The sequence below is a fragment of the Dermacentor variabilis genome, chromosome 1, assembly GCF_050947875.1.
Source record: "Dermacentor variabilis isolate Ectoservices chromosome 1, ASM5094787v1, whole genome shotgun sequence".
Taxonomy (NCBI): domain Eukaryota; kingdom Metazoa; phylum Arthropoda; class Arachnida; order Ixodida; family Ixodidae; genus Dermacentor; species Dermacentor variabilis.
In genome coordinates this window covers 65,150,251-65,161,421 of record NC_134568.1, presented here as the reverse complement: position 1 = coordinate 65,161,421, position 11,171 = coordinate 65,150,251, and the positions used below count along the sequence as shown (strand labels likewise).

Genomic DNA, 11,171 nt, shown 5'->3' with positions numbered 1-11,171 from the left:
GTTCGGGCGTGCTCTGAATATCAGCTTGCTGCGCCTCTGACCCTTTTTCGTTGTTTGATAACGTCGGCCCCGCAACTACCGCCTTTGCAGCGAGCTCCCGAACCTTCGATCTGGTTAAGGCCTGAACACTAGCTTCACCAAACAAAAGCCCCTTCTCGCGCAGGAGGTGATCGGACCTGTTTGAAAATAGGTACGGGTACTGGGGTGGCAGCATAGATGACACTGCCGCCTCCGTCTCAAGCGCTCCGAAAGGTCCTTCAATAAGCACTTTTGCTACCGGCAGACACACGCTATGAGCTTCCACGGCTTGCTTGATCCACGCGCACTCGCCCGTGAACATATGGGGTTCTACGTAAGACGGGTGAACTACATCCATCGTAGCTGCGGAATCGCGAAGCACTCGGCACTCTTTCCCGTTTACGAGGAGGTCTCGCATGTAAGGCTCAAGAAGCTTCATGTTCTCGTCAGTGCTGCCTATTGAAAAAAACACAACTTTTGGTGTTGTTTCCGGACACTGCGCCGAAAAGTGACCCGGCTTCTGGCACGTATAACACAAGCGTGCTCGCCTCATCTCGAACCGCTTTCTGCGTTTGGCTGCCGCCGTCTCTTTACGTTTGGTCGGACTGCTTTCACTCGCATCCTCACTACGCGTGTCCCCCTTAAATCTCATGGGCGTGAACCTTGGCCTCTCAGACTTGGAGCCAAATTCACCCTTTTGACCGTCCTTAGCTCCGCGAGCTCGACGCGTCACAAACTCCTCGGCTAGCTCAGCGGCTCTAGCCACCGTACTCACGTCTGGCCTATCCAAGACCCAGTATCGCACGTTCTCCGGTAACCGACTATAAAACTGTTCTAGCCCGAAGCACTGCAGAACTTTATCGTGGTCACCAAACGCTTTCTCTTCTTTGAGCCACTCCTGCATGTTCGACATAAGCCTATACGCAAACTCTGTATATGACTCACTTCTGCCTTTCTCATTTTCCCGAAACTTCCGACGGAACGCCTCCGCAGACAGCCGGTACTTTTTTAGCAGACTCGATTTTACTTTGTCGAAATCCTCTGCTTCCTCTCTATCCAAGCGAGCGACTACGTCGGCCGCCTCGCCGGGTAACAAAGTGAGCAAGCGCTGTGGCCACGTTTCCCGAGAGAACCCCTGCTTCTCGCACGTTCGCTCAAAGTTAACCAGGAACAAACCAATGTCCTCTCCAAGCTTAAACGGCCGCATCAGGTCAGTCATTTTGAACAATACGCGTTCTCCTGCACCGTGTGCCTGACTTCCATTACGAGCGCGTTCCATCTCTACCTCGAGACGCTTCATTTCCAAAGCGTGTTCGCGCTCTTCTTTTTCTTTCTGCTCTTTAAGTTCGCGCTCCTGTCTTTTTGACCTCTCCTCAATAGTCTCAAGGCATTCCGACAGCTCGTCATCCTCAGCCTCTAACTCAAGAATAGCCTTTAGCAGTTCAGGTTTTCTGAGTTTGTCCGAGACATCCAGACCCAACTCTCTTGCAAGCTCCAACAATTTCGGTTTGCGCAACGACTTCAAATCCATGGCTGCTCTGAATGCTGCTTTCTCTACTGCTTACTATTGTCTTGCCGCAAACTAACCCGGCAGCAACGACAACCACAATTACCAGCTCTGTTTCTGACACTAACAAAAAGCCTGGCAACGCTCAGAAGAAGAAAGTCCCGCACTCACCAAACCTCGCAGGCAGGAATTCCGCGCAGTCGTTCCGCTGCAGGCAACCAGTCGTCACACAGGGCTCGTTGCACTGCTCCCGGATCGTCGTTGAGCTGCTCAGCATACTGTCAACTGCATCTCTTTGCTGCTGGCCTCCGTTGTCGTGATCTCGCCGCTGGCAGACCGTTGTTTGAAGTCGTAGGCGATCTCACCGCTGGCAACCAGATATTTGGGATCGCGACACTGGAGCGATCGGATGGGAACTCGGCGCTGACGCCCGTGGTTGTACCTGGGTCGCAAGCCCCAAGGGTAGCGTTGGCCTGGCGGCCTGGGGTACAACTGGAAGCATCCGAAGGTCCCGGCAAAGCATGAGTCGACTGGTAACAACGAAACAACTTGTTTATTTTAACATCGCAAAGAGTTGGCGGTCAGGTTTGACCGAAGTAGAGAGACGGGAGAGCACTTCACTCAACTGAAGAAATCGGAGCCCTCCTCTGGCGTCCGGGGGCAGCTGATTTTATACTCTCGCAGTTGAGGGCAAGAAGGAACCCCTCAAAAGACGAGCACGTGAATGTACAATGGGCTAATGGTGACGCACACTGTCGTAGCGATGCCGTAGCACCATGTCGTGGCGCTGCGCACGATCTCGTAGCACCTGGTCGTGGCGCTGCGCAGCACACTGTCGTGGCGCTGCCGGTCGGACACAATGACTGTAACGAGAAGATGGTCCCTGCTTTGGCATCGCCTGTTTCGGGCACAATGACTGGAACGAGATCCCTGCTTTGGCATCGCCTGTTTCGGGCCCAATAACTGGAAGGAGATCCCTGCTTTGGCCTCGCCTGTTTCGGGCACAATGACTGGAACGAAATCCCTAGGCGGTCGCATCGCCGCAGACGCGCCTGGAAACACCTGGCGATGAGTGTTGCGGTGACGACGATCGGGCCAAAATGTCCGCCGCCCCGCCGCCGTCGCGCCGGCAAAACCACGTGTCGCAGGCGAAACGCAACAATGTATGTGATCTCTAGGCAAATTGTTTAAGAGGAAGCTTTAGCTCGGGCCCAACTCCGACGCGGTGTTACGTTTCGCCTACGACGCGCGGTAATGCCGGCGCGGATGCAACGGACGCCGGGGCTTCGTTCAAAGCGGCAGACATTTTGGCCCGTTCGGCGCCGCCGCTACGCCTCCCCGCCAAGCGCGTCCAGGCATGTTCCCATGCCACGTGTCTTCGTGTGCGTGTGTGTGTGTGTGTGCATGTTGGTGCCCACGCTTGTCGAAGCGCGGCAGCCGGGGAGAGGAGCTCCCCCAACTGTGAAGCGAGGAGGTCTGAGCGGCGCCGGCCCGGCGGATGCTTCACCCACTCATCCCAACGTCCCCGAGCGGCGCCGGCCCGGCGGATGCGTCACCTACTCTTCCCAACGTTCCCGAGCGGCGCCGGCCCGGCGGAGGCGCCACCTACTCATCCCAACGTGCCCGAGCGGCGCCGGCCCGGCGGATGCGCCACCTACTCATCCCAACGTGCCCGAGCGGCACAGTCACGTGCGCGTCTATAGAGGCGTTCCTTCTTGCCCTCAACTGCGAGAGTATAAAAGCAGCTGCCCCCGGACGCCAAGAGAGAGGCTCCGATTTCTTCTGTTGAGTAACGTGCTCTCCCGTCTCTCCACTTCGGTCGACCTGACCGCCCGCTCTTTTGCGATGCTAGAATAAACAAGTTGTTCTGTTACCAGTCGACTCATGCTTTGCCGGGACCTTCGGAATGCTTCCAGTTGTGCCCCAGGCCGCCAGGCCAACGCTACCCTTGGGGCTTGCGACCCAGGTGCAACAACGGGCGTCAGCGCCGAGGTTCCAACAGCGGCCTATTCAGATACATGTAAAACGCAGAAACGATTTTCTGAGATAACTCCTGAATCGCTTTTAATGAAATTTGTTGCATTTGAGAGAGTAAGTTAAATTCTAGTGTCTGTTTGAAGCGGAATTTCGATTTAGGGCCCGAACTTTGTTTAAAATATGTTGAAAATTTCAAAACTTCGAAGAAAAAATAGAAGCACGAAGTTTACAAATAATAGCTCTGCATCAAGAACAGATATCGCGGTTTTGTAAACGGCATCCATTACACCATTCAAAACGGAGAAATTCGATATGTCTATTTGTATCTTACGTGAATTGGTTATGTTATGTACAAGGGTTCTGCAAAAGCCGTATTTCCATAATACTTAATTTTTTGAGACTCATGTGTAAAATCAGTTTTGTCCGCTGAGGGTGTACTATAATGTGCAATTCACAGAATTGTGATATCAATTTTCATTGCTGATTTACAGAGTTGTAAACTTCATTGTTTCGTTTTCTGAAAATTTTAGATTTTTCGCCTCTTTTCAATAAAATATTGACGACCTAAATCGAAAATTCAAAACAAAAAATCACTAGAATTCAAGTTTTTCTTTTAAATGCAACAAACCTAATCAAATTTGGTGAAGTGGTTGCCAAGAAAAACGAATTCTCCTTCTACATGTATTTAGATAGGAGCCTCCGACCTAATGAACGAATTCTCCTTCTACATGTAGGAAGTGATTAAACCAGGCGGGAAAGGAATTTCATTTCTGCATTGCACAGTGCCACAGATGTTTCGCTTTCACCAATCCTGACCGGCTTTTCTGATAAAAAAATGCCTCTAACATTTCACGAGCGGTTTTTTGCTTGCTCTTACCTAGGATTTTCACGTTACGGAAACGCGGTTCGCGAGTGGGACAGCTACTGTAATGGTCAGCAAGAAATCTAGCTAATAAGGAGAGTACACATCTTGCTGACCATTGCAGTAGCCAGTGTCCTTCTTTCCGGTAGCCGAACCTATCCAATATTACTGTCGAACGATGGCGACCGCCGCTGGTATCGACTCCACTTCCACAGGCCAAGAAGTGTGCGTGCGCGCGCTCCGACGGCGATAACGTTATTTATTTTTTCATCTCTGATAGAAAAGGGAGCGTTAAATATAGCGCGACGTGTGCACCGTTTCCTTGGTAACGGCGATTCACTTCGCTGTACGGTGATTATGCCACAAAAGCGTATGCTTGAAGCTGAAATACAATAAAGCAGGATATTGCGGCGTAGCATTGCGGCTGCCGTCGGGCACGAAGCTAGCATTCGCCGTGGGATACGTCACTAACTCTGGCATTATTCCATCCTTTCCAGGTGTAGTGTACTGCCAGGCTGCTCAGTGCGCCAGACAGGATCATACAGGCTTTGGTTGGCGTGTGGATTTCCTGACAGTCTGGTGCATTTCCGTAACACTGCAGACACCAACGGCGCTCGAGGTTACGACCAGCGTCTGCCGCCGACACAAGGCACCGCCATGGGAACCGCACAACATCCGCCTGCTGCGCTCTAATCTCACGCCCCGACGCAGGAAGCTGCTGATTGATACCGCCAAGCAACCAGATCGCTATCGGAAGCTGTCGCGCCAAAGAGGAAGAATGAGACGTACTGGCCTATGCGGGTATACGGCGAAACAGAAATAAATCGTCGCGCCTGGCGCAGGTATAGACGCATATATCGCGGCCTCCTGGGGAAGCTTCATCGTGCAAAGACAAAGGCACACGCGCAGTGCACGGACAGCCTCGCCGCCGGCCGCAAGACCGTTGTATATGGCGTGCGGGCCTGTTGGCGGCGATGCTTTGGCTACGCTGTCCAGGTGGTGGTGCTGCGTATGCGTTTGTGCCATTCGTGTAGCTTTGCCTCCGCTATGGCGCGCTCCTTTATTTGTTCGCGCTGCCACCGTTTACATGGAACAAAATATCCGCTGAGCTCAAGACGTCTTTTCCCGTTGCATTGTTAGAGAGGGAATACTTTTGCAATCAAACTGGCCGCTCGGAAAGGACGTTGAAAGAAAGAAAGAAAGAAAGAAAGAAAGACTGAACAGGTAGATAACGGAGAAAAGAAAATGTAAATTACAACAAATGGGTGAGCAATTACTTCCTTCAGGTGAATCCTCACGCGTCAGAATGTCAAGTGAAGATGTAGAGACTGTGGTGCTTCTTGTGAGAAAGTCTATATGGTGGAGACAAGGAGAGTGACAAAAAAAAGAAACTCGGATCGCAGGAGTGGGAGCGCAGCAATGGATGTGCGGAGAAAGGAGGTCAGCGCGCACATCACAGTGCGAGCTGACAGGAAAATAAGTCGGATAAGTGCAATACTTTAGTTAAGCACAGGTTCATCGTTTCCATCTCAACATGAAAGTGTGCCACCTTGGAACAGCCTAACTGTATAGGACGATCACGGTGAATCAAACTCGCGAAACTAAAGCATTACGGCGCGATTAGCTTATACAGCCGTATGAAAGCCGAGCGAAAAAGAAAGTATGTAATACAGTGCAAAGGGCACCTATATACGACATCTTCAAGCAGAAACAGCGCGGCGATAACGAGCACATAAAGAAACGGGACGAAAAAAGGCGCTTTAACTTACAATTGAGTTCATTAAAAATCCATGACGTGCACGTATGGGAATACGCACAGAAATTCAAACAAGACAAGAAATGCAAAACGCGCGCGTGCATATACAGGCTGTCCCACGTAACTTTAGCCAAACGTTAAAAATTTGCAAATGTCACGTAGCTGGACAGAACAGAGGTAATGTTTGCCGTCGCTTGGAGATAATGAGATTTTTTTTTGAATTCTGCCTAATTTCATATTTAGTCTTAATCAACTTCTCAAATATTATATTTAGCTGCAAAGTATTAATGAGACAATTGTAGAGTAACGTGAGAAACTCCCCATACAGCTTTCTGTTTCTCAATACGTGCTACATAAAAGTTTTTGCGGGCGTGAAAGAAGCCCGCAATGAATGCAAAATTGCCGCGTGACTGGCCGCTCGATGTACTTGGCGTGCATTCGCTGGCTTCTTTCACGCGCGGAAAAACACTTTAATGTAGCATGTATGGAGCAACAGAAAGCTGCATGGGGAGTTTCTCACGAATTAGGTAGAATGAAAAAAAAAATCTGAGTATCTCCAAGCGACGACAAACAACATTACCTTGGTTCTGTCCAGCTACGTGGCATTCGCATATTTTTAAAGCTTGGCTAAATTTACGTGGAACACCCTTTAACCGAACTTATAAAACACATAGGCGATTAGAACAAGAAAGGACTTTCTCGTGCAAGGCCCGTCGATCCAGTCTGACTAGTCGTTTACACTAAGACTTCTTGACTTCATATCCTATATTTGTGGCGCAGTTTCTGGCTGTAAGATTGGCCCAACGAAGGGTATATTTATAAATCTCGAGAGTTATTACAGCAATGGGTTCTTATCTCACTGCGAATAGTGGTTCGCACATTTCAATAGTATACGCGGTTTGTTTTTGCTCGTCTCTTTCCCGATATCTTACCCCTCCCGCTCTGTTTCTCTTTTTTTATTGTCCTACTCCTTCCCCCGTGCAGGGTAGCCAACCGGAACTGCCCCTGGTTAACCTCCCTGCCCTTCTGCGCGTCATTTATCTCAAGTACATTTCATTATCTGGTATAAACCCTAATTAGAGTGGTCTGGTTACGTGATCCCAAAGGTCTAGTTATGAATGAAACAGCAAATAGCTTGTCGAAAGCGACCCTTAGTAGTCCCCTTCTCTCAATCCTTCCTTCTTCAGCTTTCATAACGCCGCGGTAGCTCAATTGGTAGAGCATCGCACGCGGTATGCGAAGGTTGGGGGTTCGGTTCCCACCTGCGGCAAGTTGTTCTTTCATCCACTTCAATTTCCATTAATTTATTGTTTCTTCATTCCATGTATTAAGCGCAACTCATTTCCCCTATGTTGTCCTTGGTGTTTGTTGGCTTCTCATGATATGACTATATATATATATATATATATATATATATATATATATCTTAGCATTCCACAGTTTCCTAACACTAAGGAAAAATATTTTAGTAGGACTATTTCACCGTATTTGATGAAACCTTGACATTCGAAATATCCGGTCTTTGGGAACCTCCTCCCTAGGACGTTGTCGTAGAGATGTCTGCGCAGATGTAGAGAAGTTTTTCTGAATCAGGACGATTTCCATGCTGAATTTTTAGACAATCGTGTTATATTACTTCTCTTTTTATCTTATCAATATATCTCATTAGTGTTTCTTTTTAGGTTTGACTACTTATCCTTCTAATTCTTTCAATTCTTGGTCGATTCCCCATAGTGGGCATGCGCCATTCATAAAGGCAAACCAACCAACCGACAAACAAGTTTGGCTCCTTTACGTGCTCTTCCTTATTTGTATACGATATACTTCAAGCAATGTGTTGTTTAACTGATTAACATTTCTAAAAACGGCACGCTGCATCTTCAGCGAGGGACCCGCGCCCACAATAAGATACGCAGTGCGTCAGAGAGCACACACGAAAGAGCCTATAGTATACTCGCAAAAGCAGCATGCTCTCTGAGGAGTTCACACACCCGCCTCGTTTGACCAACATATTCGCTATACCACACGACACAGGAATGACATATATCTGCCTTACGTGACCAGTGGCTTTACCGGTGATTTGTACACAGCGCCACTGTACCACCACTGGCTCGTATTTGTCAACGTGCTTAAAGGGCAACTCCGGCGATTCTTTTTATGTCAACGGATATGTAAATAAAGTTCGCTGGGTATGTCCTGAAAAAAGCAGGTTTGAGAGTTGCGCAGATTTTTCACGAATGAATTTCGTTAATTCCTTCAAACCACCTCGCTTGCCTGCTCCTCAGCTATTGGCCACATATGGTGTTATGACGTGAAGGGCGGCATGCGCAGAGCATGCTGGGAAAGATGGCAGAGTCGAGGAGCCGGCGATCGAGCTATATATATAGTGTTTGGCGTGAGAAGTTGCAGCTGCGAGAACTTGCCGTCGCACCAAGTTAACGTTCTGAGTCGACGGGCAAGTGATGGGTGACAAGTGTTGCTGCGTTTGTTGGCTGCCCGAACTTCACCCTCGCCAGCGGTACATACAGTTTCGCCGATGTCGATCGCGCTCAGCCTATATATAGGTTTTAGGCCTATCACAGTCGTCGAGTTCGTGCGGAAGGACCTGATCGACTGACCTGCAGCTAACAACGCCATTTGGATGAAGAGAACTACTTTTGGTAGTTGAATTTTGACCATATGGATTTGAAATAACCTATTTTTCATTTCCTATACAGGGCATGCACACACAAAAAGCGAGAAGCGTCAACATCGGCATACGTTGCCGTTCTATACCAGTCGCGCACGCAAGCACTTGCTAAAACAAATGTGACTACACGTGAGTGTATTTTTACATATTGTTATGCTCACTCATCATTTACCTTCCGAGGTGCACTGCTTGCCTCTTATCCGAAATGCGCAACAAGCAAAGGCCCCTTCTACACATCAGCGCAAACAACCGCCTCATTCAGATGCGAACGGTGTCTGAACTGGCATCGGCGCTTACGCAATAAAACTACGCGTCCTCAAAATGAACAATCATACGCGCAAATTTTTCATGTTTTACTTTATGGAACACATGAATTGTGTGCATGAAAAGAGTACGAAGAGTGATAACTTAGACAGCATAACACATGTATACTATAGTATATACGGTCTCCCGCTCGCTGTTTTCGAAGGTGTCCGGTCGCTCACACCAGCGCGACTCAGAGTGATGCGACAGAGCTTGCCTACACAAAATCTGCGTTTGCAATGTTCTGACATTATTTGATGCCAATGATGCGTGGCGTGCATGTATTTCAAGCAAATAACGAGCGGTCGCTGTACCATGCCGATGTAAACAAATGCACCGGTCAGCGGTTGGACACTAAGCGGCGTTATACAGGGAAATAATGCGCTCTATAAACCTACACACAAATGCGGAAAGCAGCGCTCCACAGTTATAGAGAGTATGCGAAACGCTTCACTGAAAAGTGGTAAAACCCTTCAAATAGCAAGCAGCACGTATCACATCAGTGGTTAGGGCTACCCTTGGTCTTTATGTTGCAGCGCGATGTGTTGCGCTGGGCGATGGCTCTCGTGGCGGCGCATTGAATGCGAAGGGCGATTCGTGACTATTGAATTCGTCGGAATTGCAGCTGTCACTGGTTGACAGCTCCAAGGAGCTGGTGCAGCTGACATTGTACACCGAAGACATTGACAAGTGGTCCGGCGCGGTCACTAATCATCTGAGCGCCTGCTCTTCACCTCTTTCGTTCTTCGCGCTGGCAGGACCGGCATGCGTTGGTTATTCTTAAAGTTTAGAGAGAGAGAGAGAGAGAGAGAGAGAGAGAGAGAGAGAGAGAGAGAGAGAGGAGTCAGGGATGTTAACCAGCCAATAGTCTGGTTGACTACCCTACGCTGGGGGAAGGGAGAAGACGATTAGAAAGAAGAGAGAGAGAGAGAGAGATGTGTAAGGACAGCATTACGGAGTCAAAGAGGCTCGCACAAGCCAGCCGTTCTCAGAAAGCACGGAAGAGCCTTCGCTGCCTTCAGAGCTGATGATCGGTGAGGACGGTGTTCTAGTATTGCCTGTTCACTGGGGTGACGATTTCGTTCCTTTGGACACGTTGGACATATATTGTATTTGTGCTCCAAATTGAGGACAGTGGCACAATAGGAGGTCAATGTTATTCTCGCAGACGCAGACGTCACATGCAGGACTGTCAGCCATTCCAATTAGTTCTGAATAAGCTTCTATGAAGGCAACTCCCAACCACAACCGACACAGAAGCGACGCTTCGCGTCGGTGCAGTCCGGCCGGCCGTTCAGAAAAACTCCACAGGTTACAGCATGCTGAGATTAGGCGTCTGAGCTGCATCTTTGGAGCCTGCGACTTAATTATAAAGTGAGTAAAATGTTTTTGGCATGGTATGTGCTCATATTCTTCCCACACTTGGGAGTAAAATTTAGAAGTTTGAAGCTACATCTAAGATCCCTGCAGCCTGCTGAATTTCTGAATGATGGATCTCGCATATTATATATACCTATACATATCATCAGCCTCTTTTATGTCCACTGCAGGACAAACGTCTCTCCCTGCGATATATATATATATATATATATATATATATATATATATATATATATATATATATATATATATATATATATATATATATATATGTATATAAATTTGGCAGTTTTATTACCGTTTTCTTGTTTCACTCAGTCTCACGCGACAGAACTTACTTCAAAGATGCAATTCAAGCCGTGCAGAATGGGTGGACGGAACATTTCACTTTGTTTGAACCGCTCACAACTTTGTTGTCAACTAGCCAAGGAACGCTGCCCTTATTTGCTGAGTTCTCTTATACATAAGTCCCATCTGGTGAGCGGTCATCGCCGCGGCGTACGTCTCCTTGCCACCTCACCACGCCCATCGTCGCATTGAGTGATGGGTGCCCCAATGTCGGTAAATGAGAGAATGCCGTTTTGCGTAAGAGTAGCTTTGTGAATACGAACCAAGATCATCGAGCCCGTTTTATTTCAACGAAAAACAACATACTTTTTTTTGTGTGTCCCCAATACTT

General features: G+C 48.3%; 1 non-coding gene across 1 annotated transcript; it reads left to right on the top strand.

The window, feature by feature from the left end:
- The first annotated feature begins 7,317 nt into the window (after nucleotides 1-7,317).
- TRNAP-CGG (transfer RNA proline (anticodon CGG)) lies at nucleotides 7,318-7,390 on the top strand. Its single transcript has one exon. It is a non-coding gene; the product is annotated as a tRNA-Pro (tRNA).
- Nucleotides 7,391-11,171: the final 3,781 nt, after the last annotated feature.